Genomic DNA, 22,372 nt, shown 5'->3' on the forward strand with positions numbered 1-22,372 from the left:
CGTGGTGACTCACGCCTATAATCCTAGCCCTTTGGGAGGCCGAGGTGGGTGGATCACCTGAGGTTGGGAGTTCGGGACCAGCCTGGCCAACATGGAGAAACCCTGTCTGTACTAAAAATACAAAAATTAGACGGGCATGGTGGCGCATGCCTGTAATCCCCTTTACTCAGGAGGCTGAGGCAGGAGAATCGCTTGAACCCAGGAGGTGGAGGTTGTGATAAGCTGAGATGGCGCCACTGAACTCCAGCCTGGTCAACAAGAGCCAAACTCCATCTCAAAAAAAAAAAAAAGATATTGATTTTTAAATTTTTCAATTTCCAATTATTCATTGTTATCGTGTAGAAATACAGTTTAGTTTTATATATAGACCTTGTATTCTACAACTTTGCTAAATCACTTACTGGATCTAGTAGGTTTTTTGTACATTCATTCTGATTTTTTGTGTAGATGATGTTTTATTTTTCTTTCTTTTCATATATGTTCGCTATCATCTTTATCTTCTTTCCAAGTCTGTGTGCTTTTTATTTCATTTCCTACCTTATTGCACTGTCTGGGACTTCCAATACAATACTGAATAGAGGTATTAAGAACAGACATCCTTGGCCAGGCATGGTGGCTCACGCCTGTAATCTCAGCACTTTGGGAGGCCAAGGTGGGCGGATCACCTGAGGTCAGGAGATCGAGACCAGCCTGGCCAACAATGTGGAACCCCGTCTCTACTAAAAATACAAAAATTAGCTGGGTGTGGTGGCATGTGCCTGTAATCCCAGCTACTTGGCAGGCTGAGTTGGGAGAATCGTTTGAACCTGGAAGGCAGAGGCTGCAGTGAGATGAGATCGTGCCACTGCACTCCAGCCTGAGGGACAAAGCAACAACACCCTGTCTCAAAAAACAAAACAAAACAAAAACCAGGCTGGGCGCGGTGGCTCTTGCCTGTAATCCCAGCACTTTGGGAGGCCGAGGTGGGCAGATCACGAGGTCAGGAGATCGAGATCATCCTGGCCAACATGGTGAAACCCTGTCTCAACTAAAATACAAAAAAAAAAAAAAAAAAAAAAAAGCCAGGCATGGTGGCACGCGCCTGTAATCCCAGCTACTCAGGAGGCTGAGGCAGGGGAATTGCTTGAACCTGGGAGGTGGAGGTTGCAGTGAGCTGAGATTGCACCACTGCACTCCAGCATGGCGACAGAGTGAGACTCCATCTCAAAAAAAAAAAAAACAAAAAAAAACTGGACATCCTTACCTTGTTTCCAATCTTAGGATAAAACATTGAGTCTTACTATTAAGTATGATATTAGCCGTGTTTCATGTATTTCTTTGTTTAATCTCTTAATTTGGCAATTCCATTGATTGATTTTATTTTATTTTATTTATTTTTTTGAGACAAGGTCTCCCTCTTGTCCCCCAGGCTGGAGTGCAATGGCGCGATCTCAGCTCACTGAAACCTCCGCCTCCCGGGTTCAAGCGATTCTCCTGCCTTGGTCCCCCGAGTAGCTGGGATTACAGGTGCCTGCCACCACACGCGGCTAATTTTTTTATTTTTAGTTGAGACGGGGTTTCACCATGTTGGCCAGGCTGGTCTCGAACTCCTGACCTCAGGTGATCCACCTGCCTCAGCCTCCTAAAGTGCTGGGATTACAGGCATGAGCCATCACGCCCAGCCACTTTTTTTTTTTTTAAACAGAGTCTCTCTCTGAGCCACCTTGCCCAGTCCCATTGATTGGTTTTCAAATGCCGAACCCACCTTGTATCCCTCGGACAAATTCCACTTGATCAGGACATGTTTTCCTTTTTATATACTCCTGGACTCAATTTGCTAATATTTTGTGATGGATTGTATCGATGTTCCTGAAGAATATTGGTCTGTACTTTTCTTTCCGGGCATGGTGGCAGGTGCCTGCAATCCCACCTACTCAGGAGGCTGAGGCAGGAGAATCGCTTGAACCAGGGAGGTGGAGGTTTGCAGTGAGCCAAGGTTGTGCCATTGCACTCCAGCCTGGGTGACAAGAGCAAGACTCCATCTCAAAATAAAATAAAGGCATAGTGGTTTTGCATTTTGAGGAACTTGTTCTATGTCAGGTAAATTGTCAAATTTATTGCCATAAATTTGTTTTCAATGAGTTGTTCATAAAATGAGTTGTTATGAACAATGAGTTGTTCATAAAATTTCCTTATTATCCTTTTAATGTCCATAGGGACTGTAGTGATATCCCCTCTTTTACCTCAGTGTGCAAATGCTTTTCAAGCCTCTGCTTCTCTCACATTTTCTATTGTCCCATTGGCCAAAATAAGTCATATGGCCAAACCCTGAGTCAGCGTGGGAGGGGACTCCGCAAGGGCGTGGATACGAGCAGATGTGAACAAACCGGGAATTATTACTTCTACAATCCACCACACGAAGTCCCTCCCTGTGGTAAGTTTCTGCCCCTAAGGGACAGATTTGTTCACATTAGTTGCCTGGTGATTTATTAATATATATATATTTATATATTTGTTAATATATATTTAACAAATACATTAATAAATATATGTTAATATATTTATTATAAATAAGTTTATAGAAATATATATATATGGCCAGGCCAGGCGCAGTAACTCACACTTGTAATCCCAGCACGTTGGGAGGCCGAGGTGGGTAGATCAGTTGAGGTTAGGAGTTCGAGACCAGCCTGACCAACATGGAGAAAGCCCGTCCCTACTAAAAATACAAAAGTAGTCAGGCGTGGTGTTGCATGCCTGTAATCTCAGGTACTCGGGAGGCTGAGGCACGAGAATAGCCTGAACCCGGGAGGCGGAGGTTGCAGTGAGCCAAGATTGCGCCATTGCACTCCAGCCTGGGCAACAAGAGCGAAACTCCGTCTCAAAAAAAAAAATTAGCCGGGCATGGCAGTGGGCACCTGTAATCCCAGCTACTTGGGAGGCTCAGCCAGGAGAATTGCTTGAACCTGGGAAGCAGAGGTTGCGGTGAGCCAAGATTGCACCACTGCACTCCAGCCTGGGTGACACAGCGAGACTCTGTCTCAAAATGAAATAAAATAAAATAAGTAATAAAATAATAAACTCTGTGATGACTGCAAGTCACTTCACACCTTGAAAATGATGTTTACATCTAGGATATATATATAGACAAGGTCTGACTCTGTTTTCCAGGCTGGTGTGCAGTGGAGTGATCACGGCTCACTGGAGCCTCAAACTCTTGGGCTCAAAACATCCTCCTGCCTCAGCCTCCTAAGTAGCTACAGAGGTGCTCCACCACACCCTGCTAATTTTTTAAATCTTTTGTAGAGATGTGGGTCTCCCTTTGTTGCCCAGGTTGGTCTCCAATTCCTGGGCTCAAGCGATCCTCCCGCTTTGGCCTCCCAAAGTGCTGGGATTACAGGCATAAGCCACTGCACCCAGCCTTAGGATACATAACTTAGTAGAGAAGTTGAGAAGTGAGGAGAGCATACTGAAAGGTAAGTCAGGGTGATGGGGGCTTAGAAAGTACCAGAAGGGCCAGGAAACAGATTCCACAAACATCAATTGAGTACTTACTGTAGGCATGATTCTGCTAAAGGAATAACTGTGTGGTCAACAGAGCTAGAAAATACGGCTTTTCTCAATAATGAGCTCCCTGTTCACGGAAAGAATCAAGGATAGGCTGAATTTTGTGAGCGCCGGGGAAAGGTTTGAACTAGCAGATGTTTAAGGCTCTGTTCTTCTGGAATAGTCTATAATTCCACAACAGGGATAGTGTTTGGGGGAAAGATAGGAGGTGGACAAGAAACAGAAAATGAGGACACTGGCTGGGCGCAGTGGCTCACGCCTGTAATCCCAGCACTTTGGGAGGCCGAGGCGGGTGGATCACCTGAGGTCGGGAGTTCGAGACCAGCCTGGCCAACATGGTGGCCAACGTGGTGAAACCCCATCTCTACTAAAAATACAAGAATTAGCTGGGCATGGTGGTGGGTGCCTATAATCCCAGCTACTTGGGAGGCTAAGGCAGGAGAATCGCTTAAACCCGGGAGGTGGAGGTTTCAGTGAGCTGAGATCACGCCACTGCACTCCAGCCTGGGTGACAGAGTGAGACTCTGTCAGAAAGAAAGAAGGAAAGAAGGAAAAAAAGAGAGGAGAAAGAAAGAAGGAAGGAAGGAAGGAAGGAAGGAAGGGGAAGGAAGGAGAAGGGAAGGGAAGGGAAGAAAGGAAGGAAGGAAGGAAGAAAGAGAAAGAAAGAAGGAAAGAAAGAAAGAAAGAAAAGAAAAGAAAGGCAGGCCAATAGGCCAGGTGTGGTGGCTCACGCCTGTAACTCCAGCAGTTTGGGAGGCCAAGGTGGGTGGATCACTTGAAGCCAGGAGTTTCATACCAGCCTGGCCAACATGGTGAAACCCTATTTTTACTAAAAAAATTAAAAAAATTAAGTTACCCGGGCATGGTAGTGGCTAACACTTGTAGTCCCAGCTACTTGGGAGGCAGAGGCAGGAGAATGGCTTGAACCTGGGAGGCAGAGGTTGCAGTGAGCCGAGATCGTGCCACTGTACTCCAGCCTGGGTGACTGAGGAAAACTCTGACTCAACAAAACAAGACAAAAAACCAACAAAAAAGAGGACACCGAAGGAGGAAGGGTGGGAGTGCAGGAGAGAACCGCTTGGGAGAGGAGAGAGGAAAGGGATGCTGGATAGGCAGGCCCCAAAGTTTGCGCTTAGCCCGGGAGGGTTCTTGGCTTCACCGAGGAAAGAATTCAAGGGTGAGCTGGTGGTGTAAGTTTTACTGAAGTGACAGCAGCAGCAGAGGTTCTGCTCCTGGCAGAGCAGGGCTGCCCCATAGGCAGGGAGCCCAGAATAGCAGCTGAGAGGCAGTGCTGCAGTGAGACTTATACCTACTTTTAATTGCATGCAAATGAAGGGGCAGATTATGCAGAAATTTCTAGAAAAGGGTGGTAACTTCTGAGTGACTGCCATGGAAACGGGTGGTAAGTTCTGCGTGTTGCTATGGCAATGGTAAACTGACATGGCACACTGGAGGGCGTGTCTTAGGGAGAGGTGCTTTCACCTGTTCCCCGTTTCAGCTAGTGTTTTTTGTTTGTTTGCTTTTGGGGGGACGGAGGCTCACTCTGCTGCCCAGGCTGGAGTGCAGTGGTGTGATCTTGGCTCACTGCAACCTCTGCCTCCCAGGTTCAATATTCTCCTGCCTCAGCCTCCCAAGTAGCTGGGATTACAGGTGCCCACCACCACGCCCAGCTAATTTTCATATTTTCAGTAGAGGTGGAGTTACCTCATCTTGGCGAGGCTGGTTTTGAACTCCTGGCCTCAGGGGATCCACCAGCCTCAGCCTCCCAAAGTGCGGGGATTACAGGCATGAGCCACTGTGCCCAGGCTGTTTCAGCTAGCCTTCAGTCTGGTCCAGGCTCTTAGCCCCATCTGGGGAGTCCAGTCCTGCCTCCTACCTCAAAAGGAGTGATGTGGCCACCAGGTGCGGTGGCTCACACCTGTAATCTCAGCACTTTGGGAGGCTGAGGCAAGTGGATCATCAGAGGTCAGGAGTTTGAGACCAGCCTGGCCAACATGGTGAAACCCTATCGCTACTAAAAATACAAAAATTAGCTGGGCGTGGTGGCGGGTGTCTGTAATCGCAGCTACTTTGGAGACTGAGGCACGAGAATCACTTGAATCCAGGAGGCAGAGGTTGTAGTGAGCCGAGATCGCACCACTGCACTCCAGCCTAGATGACAGAGCAAGATTCTGTCTCAAAAAATAAAACAATTAAAAAAAAAGAGTGGATGGTGGGTGATGATGCAGAGAGGTTTAGGAGGGGAGGCTTTAGGTGAAACCCCCTCACTGACTCCTCTCACTGACTTCTTCATCGGACACCCTCTTTCCTGCCTTCCCACACACATACCGCTGAGACCGTCTTCCCCGAGGTCACTATAGGACGCCGTGTCCCGAGATCCAATGCAACCACCCACTTCTTATCTCACACAGCCTCCAGGCCAGTCCAGGACACTGGAGACTACTCCCACCTTCCCAAAGCCTTTGTTCCCTTGTTAGTTTGATTTCCTCCCTCCCTGGAGGCTCAGAGCCTCCTCTTTCTCCTCCATCCCCTCCCAGGGCCACATCCTCAACCCATGTCTCACATTCCATGGAGCTTCATTTATATCACTGGCACACCTGTATTCCCAGTCTATGTTTGTTGGTTTGTTTTGAGTCAGAGTCTTGCTCTGTCCCCCAGGCTGGAGTGCAATGGCACAATCTCGGCTCACTGCAACCTCTGCCTCCTGGGTTCAAGCGAGTCTCCTGCCTCAGCCTCCTGAGTAGCTGGGATTATAGGTGTGTACCACTTTTTTGTATTTTATTTTATTTTATTTTATTTTTTCGAGACAGGGTCTCACTCTGTCTCCCAGGCTCGGGTGCAATGGCATGATCTTGCCTCACTGCAACCTCCACCTCCCAGGTTCAAGTGATTTTCCTGTCTCAGCCTCCTGAGTAGCTGGGATTACAGGCATGCACCACTATGCCCAGCTAATGTTTGTATTTTAGTAGAGACAGGATCTCACCATGTTGGCCAGGCCAGTCTTGAACTCCTGGCCTCAAGTGATCCACCCGCCTTGGCCTCCCAAAGTGCTGGGATTACAGGTGTGAGCCACCACACCCAGCCTTGTATTCCTAGTCTTGACCATGACTTGGAGGGTCCGGATCTGCAGAGCCCAGAAACTCCTGCGCCGTGTAGTCTTGGTACACGGAGGTATCGTGAAACCCCAAAGTTTGTATGTGATTTGCTTTTTCCTGTGTATCTGCATGGTTGATAAGGACAAGAAGATACCACAGTTTCAGAGGATGATACAGACATTCATTTGTGTTGGGCTCCTGTTGGCTTCACCAATATCAAAAAAGCTTCCAGCTGGGCATGGTGGCTCATGCCTGTAATGCCAGCATTTTGGGAGGCCATGGCAGACTGCTAGCTTGAGCCCAGGAGTTTGAGACCAGCCTGGACAACATAATGAGACCCCATCTTTTTTTTTTTTTTTTTTTTGAGACAGAGTCTCGCTCTGTCACCCAGGCTGGAGTGCAGTGGCACAATCTCAGCTCACTGCAAACTCTGCCTCCCAGATTCAAGCGATTTTCCTGCCTCAGCCTCCTGAGTAGCTGGGACTACAGGTGCCTGCCACCATGCCCGGCTAATTTTTTGTATTTTTAGTAGAGACGGGGTTTCACCATGTTAGCCTGGATGGTCTTGATCTCCTGACCTCGTGATGTGCCCGCCCCGGCCTCCCAAAGTGCTGGGATTACAGGCTTGAGCCACCGCACCCGGCCGAGATCCTATCTTTAAAAAACAACTTAGCCGGGCATGGTGGCACCCACCTGTGGTCTCAGCAACTTGGGAGGCTAAGGTGGGAGGATCGCTTGAGCTTGTAAGGTCGAGGCTGCAGTGAGCTATGATCGTGCCACTGCACTCCAGCCTGGGAAACAGAAACCCTGTCTCAAAAAGAAAAGAAAAGAGCAGCTGGAGCCCCCTTATTTCTGCACATCTCCCCCACTCTCAATCACCTTGGTCTTTTTTTTTTTTTTTTAATCTACCAAAGTCACTTTCTCACTTCTGTCTGCCCAAACACCTCCTCCTACCAGAGGGAGGGAAGGGAAGTTTCTTCCTATCAAGGACATATAAATGACGGAGAGCACACTTGAAATAATGTCTCTCCCTTGACCTACATCAGTAGTGAGCATATTCATGAATGTATTTATGTGTGTGTGCACGTGCGCAGATGTTCGTGTTAATGCATGCAATTCCGTGGGTATTACTGGGTACCTTTGTAAATATTTGAGTATGTATTTGTGGAGATTATCTATATTTTATTTTATTTTATTTATTTTGACACAGAGTCTCGCTCTGTCACCCAGGCTGGAGTGGAATGGCGAAATCTCAGCTCACTGCAACCTCCACCTCCTGGGTTCAAGCGATTCTCCTGCCTCAGCCTTCCAAGTAGCTGGGATTACTGGCGCGCGCCACCATGCTGGGCTAATTTTTTGTATTTTTAGTAGAGATGGGATTTCACCATGTTGGGCAGGCTGGTCTCAAGCTCCTGACCTCAGGTGATCCGCCCACCTTGGTCTCCCAAAGTGCTGGGATTACAGGCGTGAGCCACTGCGCCCGGCCCACCATTATAGTGTCATACAGAGTAGTTTCGTTGCCCTAAACATCCTCTGCGTTCCACCTACTCATCTGTCCTCCCTCTTAACCCTTAGTAACCACTGAGGTTTTACTATCTTCATAGTTTTGCCTTTTCCAGAATGTCGTGGAGTTGGAGAAGTACACACGAAGTGGCCCTTTCAGACTGTGTTTTTCACTTAGCCATATGCACCTAAGTTTCTTTGATGTCGTTTCACAGCTTCAGAGCTTTTTTTTTTTTTTTCGAGAAGGAGTCTTGCTCTGTCACCCAGGCTGGAGTGCAGTGACATGATCTTGGCTCACTGCAACTTCCACCTCCCAGGTTCAAGTGATTCTCGTGCCTCAGCCTCCTGAGTAGCTGAGATTACAGGTAAGCGCCACCACGCCCAGCTAATTTTTGTTTGTTTTTGTTTTTGAGGCGGAGTCTCGCTCTGTCGCCCAGGCTGGAGTGCAGTGGCGCGATCTCTGCTCACTGCAAGCTCCACCTCCCCGATTCACGCCATTCTCCTGCCTCAGCTTCCCGAGTAGCTGGGACTACAGGCGCCCGCCTGTATTTTTTTGTATTTTTTGTATTTTTAATAGAGATGGGGTTTTACCATGTTGGCCAGGGTGGTCTTGAACTCCAGGCCTCAAGTGATCCACCCGCCTTGGCCTCCCAAAGTCCTGGGATTACACATATGAGCCACCGCGCCGGCCTTTTTTGTTTTTTGTTTCAAAGAGCGATAGGGTCTTGCTGTGTCACCCAGGCTGGAACGCGGTGGTGTGATCATAGCTCACTCCTCTCACTCCTTTGGGGGATCTTGTGTATTGGTGGAGGCGCCTGGGCCCGCTCTCATCATCACGTGGTAAAGATGACAAATTTCTGGCCTCCTTGGTGGCCCTCCGGGATGTGAAACTCAACCTGTCCAAGACGAAACTCATCCTCCCCACCCAGCCTGGCCCCTCATCTCCTGTCCCCATCTCAGCATGCAGCACCACCATCTACCTGCTTGCGAAAGGCAGAGATCTGGGCATCTTCCAAGACTCCGCCCTCCCTCTCCTGGCCGCCTGTTCCCATCCACCAGCAAGCCCTGCCAATTCCATCTCCCAACACATTCTGCACCCGTGCGTGCTCTCCGGCCCCAAAGCCACACCCTGGGGCTGACCTCGTTACTGAAGCCTCTGTGGTCTACCTGAAATTGTCTTGGCAACACCGGGTCCCCTAAGGGCAACCTGAAGCTCACAGATGTGCATGGGTTTTTCTGGACCAAGCTTTCAGGTTTGATTTTGTCATCCGTATGTATGCAGTTTTCTTTCTTTTCTTTCTTTTTTTTTTGAGACAGAGTCTTGCTCTGTCACCCAGGCTGCAATGTAGTGGCACGATCACAGCTCGCTGCAGCCTCCGCCTCCCGGGTTCAAGCGATTCTCCTGCCTCAGCCTCCTGAGTAACTGGGATTACAGGTGTGCACCACCATGCCCGGCTTACTTTTTTCTATATTCTTGGTAGAGATGGGGTTTCACCATGTTGGCCAGGCTGGTCTCGAACTCTTGACCTCAAGTGATCCGCCTGCCTCGGCCCCCCAAGGGGCTGGGATTACAGGAGTAAGCCACTGGGCCCAGCCTGTTCATGGTTTTTAAGGGGACAATGATTCCTCCTGCTGGGGGACATTTGGCAATGTCTGGAGACATTTTGGGTTGTCACAACTGGAGGGGCCTGCTACTGGCATCTGGTAGGTAGAGACCAAGGGTGCTGCTAAACTTCATGCAATGCACAGGATGGTCCCCACAGCAAAGAGTTATCCAAATATTCTACATCTCAATAGTGCCGTGATCAAGAAACCCTGTACTGGTACTACCTGAAGTGTGAGCTGCAGCCTGCAGCTGGTCCCCAAGCTGTTGATTTCCCATTTAGATGAGAGAGTCCAGAAAAAAAAAGCTTTCAGAATCTTTATTTTTATTTATGTTTTTTGAGACGGAGTCTCACTCTGCCGCCCAGGCTGGAGTGCTGTGGCATAATCTTGGCTCACTGCAACCTCCGCCTCCCAGGTTCAAGCGATTCTCCTGCCTCAATCTCTGGAATAGCTTGCACCACCATGCCTGGCTAATTTTTGTATTTTTAGTAGAGACAGGGTTTCACCATGTTGCCCAGGCTGGTTTCAAACTCCTGACCTCAGGTGATCTCCCTGCCTCGGCCTCCCAAAGTGCTGGGGTTACAGGCATGAGCCACCGCGCCCTGGCCAGCTTTTAGAACCTTTAAAGGCTGGGTACAGTAGCTCATGCATGTGATCCCAAGACTTTGGGAGGCCGAGGCAGGAGGATCGTTGGAGCCCAGGAGTTCTAGTGCAGCCTGGCAACATAGCGAGACCCCATCTCTGCAAAATAAAAAATAAATTAGCCAGATGTGGTGGCACACGCTTGTGGTCCCAGCTGCTTGGAAGGCTGAGGTGGGAGGATTGCTTGAGCCTGGGAGGTCCAGGCTGCAGCAAACCATGATCACACCACTGCACTCCAGCCTGGGTGACAGAGTGAAGCACTCCAGCCTGGGTGACAGAGTGAAACCCTCTCTCAATAAATAAATAAATAGAATCATTATAGTAATTTCACACAGTAATTTTATGACAGCTGGGCTCATGTTCTGCATGCCTTTTAAATTCCTTCCTGTATTAATAGAATTTTTTATTTTTTTATTTTCATTTTCATTTTCTTTTTTTTTGAGATGGAGTTTCGCTCTCGTTGCCCAGGCTGGAGTGCAATGGCGCTATCTCGGCTCACCACAACCTCCGCCTCCCAGGTTCAGGAAATTATCCTGCCTCAGCCTCCAGAGTAGCTGGGATTACAGGCATGCGCCACCACGCCCGGCTAACTTTGTATTTTTATTAGAGACGGGGATTTCTCCATGTTGGTCAGGCTGGTCTCAAACTCTCGAACTCAGGCGGTCTGCCCGCCTTGGCCTCCAAAAGTGCTGGGATTACAGGTGTGAGCCACCGCCCCCGGCCTTTTATTTTCATTTTCTTGGAGACAAGGTCTCACTCTGTTGCCCAGGATGGAGTGCAGTGGTGTGATCACAGCTCACTGCAGCCTCCAACTCCTGGGCTCAAGTGACCCTCTCGCCTCAGCCTCCTGAGTGGCTGGGACTACAGGCTTGTGCCACCATACCCAGCTAATAGACATTTTTGAAGAACAGTGTTAAATTTTCAGAAAAATCAAGTAGATGGTACAGAGAGTTTGAGTACACTCATTCTCCCCCAACACATACACAATACATTTCCCCTTTTATTAACATCTTACACTGGTATGGCACATTTGATACAATCAATGAACCAATTTTTTTTTTTTTTTTTTTTTTTTAGACAGAGTCTCGCTCTGCTGCCCACACTGGAGAGGAGGGGTGCGATCTCAGCTCACTGCAATCTCCGCCTCCCAGGAATGAACCAATATGGATACATTTTTAGTAACTAAAGTCCATTCTTCATTCAGTTTCTTCAGCTTTCCCTTAATGCCCTGTTTCTGTCCCAGGATCCCATGCAGGATTTCACATTTATTTATTTGAGACAGAGTCTCACTCTGTCACCCAGCCTGGAGTGCAATGGCGTGATTTTGGCTCCCTGCAACCTCCACCTCCCAGGTTCAAGCAATTCTCCAGCCTTAGCCTCTCAGTTCCTGAGAAACTGTCCCAGCTGAATGGAAGGAGAAGTGATGATTAAATGTCATGCGAGGCCGGGTGTGGTGGCTCATGCCTGTAATCCCAGCACTTTGGTAGGTGGAGATGGGCGGATCACCTGAGGTCAGGAGTTCGAGACCAGCCTGGCCAACATGGTGAAACCCTGCCTCTACTAAAAAGACAAAAATTAGCCAGGCGTGGTGGTGTGTGCCTGTAATCCCAGCTACTCAGGAGGATGAGGCAGGAGAATCACTTGAACCCAAGATGCAGAGGTTGCAGTGAGCCCAGATCTCGCCACAGCACTGCAGCCTGGGTGACAGAATGAGACTTTGTCTCAAAAAAAAAAAAAAAATAGCCAGGTGTGGTGGCACCCACCTGTAGTCCCACCTACTCAGGAGGCTGAGAGGGGAGGATTGCTTGAGCCTAGGAGGTGGAGGCTGCAGTGAGCTGTGATTGCACCACTGCACTCCAGTCTGGGCAACACAGCAAGACTGTGTCTCAAAAATAAATAAATAAATAAAAGTACATACTAACAACATAATTTCTGACTGTCAAGGTTGTCTTTGACCGTCTGCTGGAGTAGTGTGTTAGGTTTCTCTACTGTAAAGTTATTCTTTTTTTTCCTCTTTCCTCCTTCCATACTGTGCTCTTTGGAAGGAAGGCACCCCGTGTAGCTTACAACTAAGGATTGGAGAGTTACGTTCCACTCCTTGAGGGCAGAGCATCTACATGAATTATTTGAAATTCTTCTGCCGGGGAAGAAGTCCCTCATCCCCTATTATGAAATTATGTGCTCCTTTTTTTTTTTTTTGAGACAGGGTCTTGCTTTGTTGCCCAGGCTGCAGTGCACTTATGCAAACATGGCTCACTGCAGCCTCAACCTCCCACTCTTAAGCAATCCTCCCACCTCAGCCTCCTGAATAGCTGGGATTACAGGTGTGCACTGCCACACCCAGCTAATTTCTTTAATTTGTTTTATTTTTAGTAGAGATGGGGTTTCGCTATGTTGTAAAGGCTGGTCTGGAACTCCTGGCCTCAAGCGATCCTCCCGCCTTGGCCTCTCAAACTGCTGGGATTACAGACGTGAGCCACCACGCCTGGCCTGCTCATTTCTTGACATCAGTATGGACTCACAAATATTCATTTTATACTTCGGATTATAATCATCCGACGTCATTTTTTTTTTTTTTTTTGACAGGGTCTCTCTCTGTCACCCAGGCTGGAGTACAGTGGTGCAATCATAGCTCACTGCAGTCTCAAACTCCTGGGCTCAAAGGATCCTCCCGCCTTAGCCTCCCAAGCAGCTGGGACCACGGGCATGCACCACCATACCTGGCTAATTTTTAAATGTTTTATTTTTCAGCCTGGGCAACATGGTGAAACTCCGTCTCTACTAAAAATACAAAAACTTAGCCGGGCATGGTGGCACGCGCCTGCACTCCCAACTAATCGGGAGTCTGAGGCACGACAATCATGTGAACACAGGAGGTGGAGGTTACAATGAGTTGAGATCTTGTCACCACACTTCAGCCTGGGTAACAGAGTGAGACTTCACCTCAAAATAAATAAATACATAAATACATAAATAAATAAAAATTAAAAAAAAAGAATGGGGCCGTGTGCGGTGGCTTACACCTGTAATCCCAGCACTTTGGGAGGCTGAGGCGGGCGGATCACCTGAGGTCATGAGTTCAAGACCAGCCTGGCCAAAATGGTGAAACCCCATTTCTACTAAAAATACAAAAATTAGCCAGGCATGGTGGCGTGCGCCTGCACTCCCAGCTACTCGGGAGGTTGAGGCACGAGAATTGCTTGAACGTGGGAGGCGGAGGTTGCAGTCAGCTGAGATTGTGCCACTGCACTCCAGCCTGGGTGACCGAGTGAGACTCCATCTCAAAAAAAAAAAAAAAATGAAGAAGTGGTGCTTCACCAGGGAGAGTCTGGGCAGCAAAACACCCTCCGGCGTCTCCTGGCATTGCTCCTGGCTGCACTCCAGGGACAGTGACCTTCCTTGAGCACCAGCTTGGTCCTTCCCCAGGGCCTTTGTCCTTGCCAGTTGCTCTGCCCAGAATGCTCTTCTCCCATCTGCTTCTTTTCATCGCCCCATTCCCTGCCCTACCTCTCCCTCCTCCTCGAAGAAGCTTGCCCAGACAACTGCCCTAGCAAAAGCAGCTCCCACCCTGACTGTCACTAGCCCCTTTGCTAGACTGTGTGATTGTCCCAATATTTTATCCCTAGGTGAAATGATCTTTTTCTTTTCTTTTCTTTTTTTTTTTGAGATGGAGTCTCGCTCTTTCGCCCAGGCTGGAGTCCAGTGGCACGAACTTGGCTCACTGCAACCTCCGCTTCCCAGGTTCAAGTGATTCTCTTGTCTCAGCCTCCCAAGTAGCTGGGACTACAGGCGCGTGCCACCACACCCGGCTAATTTTTTGTATTTTCAGTAGAGACAGGGTTTCACCATGTTAGCCAGGATGGTTTCCATCTCCTGACCTTGTGATCCACCCGCTTCGGCCTCCCAAAGTGCTGGGATTATAGGCATGAGCCACCGCGCCCAGCCATGAAATGATTTCTTTCACTCGTATTAGTTTATTGCATCTAAATGCAACTGTCATGAGGCGCAAGGACAGGGATGGCCTTTGGCATGCACAATATTTGTTTTTTGTTTTGTTTTGTTTGTTTTTTGAGACGGAGTCTCCCTCTGTGCCCCAGGCTGGAGTGCGGTGCGTGATCTCAGCAAACTGCAACCTCCGCCTCCTGGGTTCAAGAAATTCTCCTGCCTCAGCCTCCCAAGTGGCTGGGACTACAGGTGTGCACCACCACGCCTGGCTAATTTTTGTATTTTATTTTATTTTACTGAGATGGAGTCTTGCTCTGTTGCCCAGGCTGGGGTGCAATGGCATGATCTTGGCTCACTGCAACCTCCACCTCCTGGGTTCAAGCGATTTCCAGCTAATTTTTGTCTTTTAAGTAGAGACGAGGTTTCAGCAAGTTGGCCAGGCTGGTCTCGAACTCCTGATCTCAAGTGATCCGTCCACCTCGACCTCCCAAAGTGGCTAGGATTACAGGCGTGAGCTACCATGCCTGGCCTAATTTTTGTATTTTAGTAGAGACAGGGTTTCACCATGATGGCCAGGCTGGTCATGAACTCCTGACCTCAAGTAATCTGCTTGCCTCAGCCTCCCAGAGTGCTGGGATTACAGGTGTGAGCCACCGTGCCCGGAATGTTGGTTTTTTGTTTTGTTTTTGTTTTTGAGATAGGATCTTGCTCTGTTGCCCAGGCTGGAGTTCAGTGGCATGATCACAACTCGCTTCACTGCAACCTCCACCTCCCAGGCTCAAGGGATTCTCCTGCCTCAGCCTCCCAAGTAGCTGGAACTACAGGTTCAAGCCACCATACCCAGCTAATTTTTTGTATTGTTTATAGAAATGGGGTTTCTCCATGTTGCCCAGGTTGGTCTTGCACTCCTGGGCTCAAGTGATCTACCGCCTCGGCCTCCCAAAGTGCTGGGACTACAAGCATGCACCACCCCGCCTGGCTAATTTTTGTATTTTTTTTGTGTGTGTGGAGACAGGATCTCACTGTGTTGCCCAGGTTGTTGTCAAACTCCTGGGCTCAAGCGATCTGCCCACCTCAGCGTCCCAAAGTGCCGAGATTACAGGCGTGTGCCACCGTGCCCAGTCAATATTGTTCTTAAAAATTATTTTGAGGCTGGGCATGGTGGCTGGGCATGGTGGCTCACACCTGTAATCCAGGCACTTTGGGAAGCCGAGGTGGAAGGATCGCTTGAGGCCAGGTGTTTGAAACCAGCCTGGGCAACATAGCCAGACCCATCTCTACAAAATATTTTTTAAATTAGCAGGGTGTGGTGGTGCACACCTGTAGTCCTAGCTACTCAGGAGGCTGAGACAGGAGAATCGCTTGAGCCCACGAGTTCCAGCCTACAGCGAGCTATGATTGCGCCACTGAACTCCAGCCTGGGCATCAGAGCGAGACCCTATTTCTACAAATATATATATAACATATATACATATATAGCATATAATATTTACATATATAACATAATATTTACATATATATATATATACACACACACTATATATAAATAATTCTTTTGAAATATTTTGGACATGTCTCCCTGAGGTACCTGGGGAGTGCTGATAATAAACTCCATACTGGCCAGGCATGGTGGCTTACACCTGTAATCCCAGCACTTTGGGAGGCCGAGGTGGGCGAATCACTTTAGCTCAGGAGTTTGAGACCAGCTTGGCCAACATAGTGAAACCCCATCTCTACTAAAAATACAAAAATTAGCCGGGCGAGGTGGCAGGTGCCTGTAATCCCAGCTACTTGGGAGGTGGCACGATCTCAGCTCACTGCAACCTCTGCCTACCAGGCTCAAGTGATCTTCCTGCCTTAGCCTCCCGAGTAGCTGGGATTACAGGTGCCCAGCACCACACCCAGTTAATTTTTGTATTTTTAGTAGAGAGGGGGTTTTGCCATGTTGCCCAGGCTGCTCTTGAACTCCTGACCTCAAGTGATCCACCCGCCTCAGCCTCCCAAAGTACTGGGATTACAGGCATGCGCCACTGTGCCCGTCCTGAAGGTCATAGACATTGAGAGAAGGGTGAACCAGCCTCGCACTGGAAGGGCTGCAAAGTGGCTCAGCTGGTGGACCCTAGATCTGGTGACTTGGGGCTCAAAGCCTCCTTCTATTCTCCTTGGTGTATGACTCAGTTTTTCCATCTGTAAAATGGGTACAATCCTCATTATGCTGGTGTTGGTGTGAGGATTAATGAGACGATGTCGGGCATATAACACACTCAGAAATTGTCATCTATGAGTCTGATCCCTGAAGTGCACACACAGGTAGAATTTTGCAGATGATTTTATGGGGTTTCACATACTCCCCCAAACCAAATCCTGAACTCCTGACACATAAACCCTCTAAGTCATCCCCACCCCCAGCTTAATAACCAGGCTCTGTCTAATGAGTTAGGAGGTGTAAGAGCCCAAAGAGCTCCAGGTGTGGGAGGAGGCGGGAGGCTGGAGGGGGGCTCGGGGAGGGGCCGCCCCATGCGCACAGGGCAGCCAGTGTGTCTGAGGCTGCCTAGGCCGTAGGAACAGGCCCCAGGGGCAGGTGGGATCTTGATTCCAGCCTGCAGTGTGTGGGTGGGGCAGTCTAGACCAGCCAGGCTTTCCAGTCCGCCCAGTGTGGGGGTTGGGCCAGTGGAGGCCCCTGGAGGCAGGGACAGGAGCACTCGACCTGCACCGACACCTCTGGACTTGGACGGCCCCCCACCCATCCTTCCCAAACTGCAGCCCCCTCCCGGGATGGGAAGCTGAACCCGTGCGTCCACCCCACATCTCCCCGGATTGTGTGTGAGCAAGTTGCATTTGCCGCCTTTGCTGGGTTTGTCCTTGGGGTCCACGGAGGTCATGGGAACCATCCCAGGAAAAGCAAACCCGCGTGTGAGCCGGCAGGACACGCCAAGCTCGCAGAGGGGCAGGTTATGGCGGGAGCACCCTTTCCTGCTGGAAATGCTTCCCCGGGCCGGGAACCCCAGGTCTCCAGATGGGGAAACTGAGGTCCAGTGGGGAAAAGACCTTGTTTAGGTCCTCCGAGGGGACTGGGACGGGAGCCGGGGCATGCGTCATCCACATCAGCACCTGTGCTCACACACACAGACACTGGCCCCTTTGCGCATCCACACCCACTCCTGCACGGGCACATCCAGACAGGAGGGCCCACGCCCCAGCTCCCCTCCCTCGGCACACCCACCCCCACGCCTGCTCACATGCTCCGGACCACGACACCCACGCTCCAAACACACGTGCCATTTCAACCGAGAGCTAGCTCTGGGGCCACCATCCGGGGTCAAGGGTCTTGGAGACCAGCTTGCCACAGCGTCTTTCCATTTCATAGCATTTTTTTTTTTTTTTTTTTTTTGAGACGGAGTTTTGCTCTTGTTGCCCAGGCTGGAGTGCAATGGTGCGATTTTGGCTCACCGCAACCTCCACCTCCCAGGTTCAAGCGATTCTCCTGCCTCAGCCTCCTGAATAGCTGGGATTACAGGCATGCGACACCGTGCCTGGCTAATTTTGTGTTTTTAGTAGAGATGGGGTTTCTCAATGCTGGTCAGGTTGGTCTTGAACTCCAGACCTCAGGTGATCTGCCCGCCTTGGCCTCCCAAAGTGCTGGAATTATTTATTTATTTATTTATTTATTTTTTTGAGACGGAGTTTTGCTCTTGTTGCCCAGGATGGAGTGCAGTGGTGCAATCTCAGCTCACCGCAATCTCTGCCTTCTGGTTTCAAGCAATTCTCCTGCCTCAGCCCCCCAAGTAGCTGGGATTACAGGCATGCACCACCACCTCTGGCTAATTTTTTTTTTATTTTTAGTAGAGATGGGTTTCTCCATGTTGGTCAGGCTGGTCTTGAACTCCAGACCTCAGGTGATCCGCCCACCTCAGCCTCCCAAAGTGCTGGGATTACAGGCGTGAGCCACTGGGCCCGGTCTTTTTTTTTTTTTTTTTTTTTTTTTTTTTTGAGATGGAGTCCTGCTCTTTCGCCCAGGCTAAAGTGCAGTGGCACGATCTCAGCTCACTGCAACCTCTGCCTCCTGGGTTCAAGCAATTCTTCTGCCTCAGCCTCCTGAGTAGCTGGGATCACAGGCGCCAGCCACCACACCCAGGGAATTTTTGTATTTTTAGTAGAGATGGGGTTTCACAATGTTAGCCAGGCTGGTCTCGAATTCCTGACCTCAGGTGATCCACCTGCCTCGGCCTCCCAAAGTGCTGGGATTACAGGAGTGAGCCACTGTGCCTGGCCTGTATGTTACCTGGGATTACAGGAGTGAGCCACTGTGCCTGGCCTGTATGTTACCTGGGATTACAGGAGTGAGCCACTGTGCCTGGCCTGTATGTTATCTTTTTGCGTATCACTTTCTGAGTGCATTTGTGTGCATGAAGCTGACATTTATATTTGTGTGAATTTGTGAATATTTGTGTGAGTCTGTGAGCACTTATTCCTGTTCACAAGGTGACAAGGTGCCTATGTATGTGTGTGTGTGTGTGTTTTCTGAAAGTAACACACTTTTTTCTTTTCTTTTCTTTTTTTTTTTTTTGAGACAGTCTCACTCTGTCACCCAGGCTGGAGTGCAGTGGCAAGATCTCAGCTCACTTCAACCTCTGCCTCCTGGGTTCAAGCGCTTCTCCTGCCTCAGCCTGTCAAGTAGCTGGGATTACAGGCGTGTGCCACCATGCCTGGCTAATTTTTGTATTTTTAGTAGAGACAGGGTTTCACCATGTTGGTCAGGCTGGTCTTGAACTCCTGACCTCAAGTGATCCACCTGCCTCGGCCTCCCAAAGTGCTGGGATTACAGGCTTGAGCCACCGTGCCTGGCCGAAAGTAACACACTTTTCTTTCCAGGCCTGTAAAGAACGAACTCACACAAACACTTGTGCATTCACAATTGTATACAGCTAGGAGGCGTGCAGGGGATATTTTGACAAAAATACAATGGAGGGCCAAGCCCAGTGGCACATGCCTGTAATCCCAGCACTTTGGGAGGCCGAGGCGGGAGGATCCCTTGAGCCTAGGAGTTTGAGATCAGCCTGGGCAATATAAGGAGATCCCATTCTACACAAAACGAAAAATTAGCCAGGGATGGTGGCTGCAGTGAGCCATGATTGTGCCACTGCACTCAAGCCTGGGGTGACAAGAGTGAGATCCTGTCCAAAAAAAAAAAAACAACAAAACAAACAATAGAACAAAAGCAAATATTAAAATATTAAAAACATCCGGCTGGGCGCGGTGGCTCATGCCTATAATCCCAGCACTTTGGGAGGCCGAGGCGGGTGGATCACCTGAGGTCAGGAGATCGAGACCATCCTGACTAACACAATGAAACCCCGTCTCTACTAAAAATACAAAATATTAGCTGGGCATGTTGGCCGGCGCCTGTAGTTCCAGCTACTGGGGAGGCTAAGGCAGGAGAATGGCGTGAACCCGGGAGGCGGAGCTTGCAGTGAGCTGAGATCGCACCACTGCACTCCAGCCTGGGTGACAGAGCGAGACTCGGTCTCAAAAAAAAAACAAACAGAAAAAAAAAAAAAAACCAAAAATCCACAAATCGGCGCTTAGACCTTACAAATAAACACACAATTGCACTCATGTACACAAATATTTGTACTCAACACGTTCACACACACTTCCATACTGACAGACACAATCAGATTCATACACAGAAATACATTTGCTTACACAGATATGAATTCCTAGATAAATATGCACATTTGAACTCTCACAAAAGCATTCAGACACAGGCATTCTTTTTTTTTTTTTTTAATGTGACGGAGTCTCACTCTGTCACCCATGCTGGAGTACAGTGGTGCAATCCTAGCTTGCTGCAACCTCTGCCTCCTGGGTTCAAGCGATTCTCCTGCCTCAGCCTCCCAAGTAGCTGCAATTATAGGTGTGGGCAACCACGCCCGGCTAACTTTTGTATTTTTAGTAGAGACGGGGTTTCACCATGTTGGCCAGGCTGGTTTTGAACTCCTGACCTCAGGTGATCCACCCGCCTCAGCCTCCCAAAGCACTGGGATTACAGGCATGAGCCACTGCACAGGTATACCTGCTTTCATGCCTACACAATCTGTCACAGGCACCCACCATATATTCAAATCCACAAAGATACTCACATATAAACACACATATATGCACAAAAATATAGTCAGGAACTGCTCATCATAAATCACACATCTGCCGGGCGTGGTGCCTCAAGCCTGTAATCCCAGCACTTCAGGAGGCCGAGGTGGGTGGATCACGAGGTCAGGAGATCGAGACCATCCTGGCTAACACGGTGAAACCCGGTCTCTACTTAAAAAAAAAATACAAAAAACCAGCCGGGTGTGGTGGCGGGTGCCTGTAGTCCCAGCTACTTGAGAGGCTGAGGCAGGAGAATGGCATGAACCCAGGAGGCAGAGCTTGCAGTGAGCCAAGATCGCGCCACTGCACTCCAGCCTGAGCGATAGAGCGAGACTCCGTCTCAAAAAATCAATCAATCAATCAATCACACATCCATGTGCATATAGCCAGATTCACATACTCAAATACAAACCCACTTAGACACACATGCTCACCTCCACACAGCCTTCTCCCAGCACACACTGCAGATAGCAGAATAATACACGAAGACACTTGCAAATACACCCAGTACAGCTACGCAAGGACACTCATAGACACAAATAGTCACACTCTTGCAGAAATATACACACTTTTTTTTTTTTTTTGAGACAGAGTCTCACTCTGTTGGCCAAGCTGGAGTGCAGTGGCACTATCTCAGCTTCTGCCTCCCTGGTTCAAGCGATTCTCCCGCCTCAGCCTCCCGAGTACTTGGGATTACAGGCATGCACCACTATGCCCGGCTAATTTTTAAAAAATTTATTTTTAGTAGAGACAGGGTTTTGCTATGTTGGCCAGGCTACTCTTGAACTCCTGGCCTCAAGTGATCTGCCCGCCTTGGCCTCCCAAAGTGCTGGGATTACACTCGTGGCCACCGCTCTCGGCCTGAAATACACACACTCTCAATGTCTCTCCGTACTCCTGCATTGACAGAGGCATCAATAACAGCCTCATACAACACACCAGTACGTTCAGATGCACAGAGATAGACATACTCACAGCACTCCAAAAACACACACACAGCCGGGCACGGTGGCTGCCGCCTGTAATCCCAGCACTTTGGGAGGCTGAGGTGGGTGGATCACCTGAGGTCAGGAGTCTGAGACTAGCCTGGCTAACATGGTGAAACCCCAACTCTACTAAAAATACAAAAATTAGCCGGGAGTGGTGGCGCACCCCCGTAATTCCAGCTACTCGGGAGGCTGAGGCAGGAGAATCGCTTGAGCCTGGGAGGCGGAGGTTGCAGTGAGCCGAGATCGCGCCACTGCACTCCAGCCTGGGAGACAGAGTGAGTGAGACCCTGTCTCAAAACAAAAACAAAAACAAAAACAAAAAACAGACACACACTCATCACTTCCATCCATCCTCAGGATACAGACATCTATATAATACAGATCCTTGTACACACAACAAATTAAACACACACTTACACGTGCCCAGATACATACCCCCCACACACACATCCCTAGACACCCCCCAATACACTTGGTCACCACCCAAATGTATTCAGAGATACACAGATACGAAGACACACATATTCTTGTGCCTTCACCAACATAATCAGAAACAGGTGCACCCAACCACTCTCTGCCTGAGGGCCGGCGTTTATTGCAAGCACTTGCAGGAGCTCCTACGCCTAAGGGTAGACACTGGGGCTGGCACACACAGAGGGTCCCTAATCCTTTCCAGTAAGCTAGGCGCGCGCGCACACACTCGCACACGCGCGCGCGCACACATACACACTCAGTCCTCCGCAAGCTCCCTCCACCATCGCCGCAGTCCAGGCCGCCCCCCTCCGCCCCGCCCCTGCTGCTCCGTGCACCCTGCAGTGAGGGGCCCGGGCGGGGCGCAGGGGCGCGCCAGGGTCCGGGTCCGGGTTCGGGGGCGGGGCGCACCTGGGCTCCTCCCCG

The sequence above is a fragment of the Gorilla gorilla genome, chromosome 20 (genome assembly GCF_029281585.2).
Source record: "Gorilla gorilla gorilla isolate KB3781 chromosome 20, NHGRI_mGorGor1-v2.1_pri, whole genome shotgun sequence".
In the NCBI taxonomy this organism is placed as follows: Eukaryota; Metazoa; Chordata; class Mammalia; order Primates; family Hominidae; genus Gorilla; species Gorilla gorilla.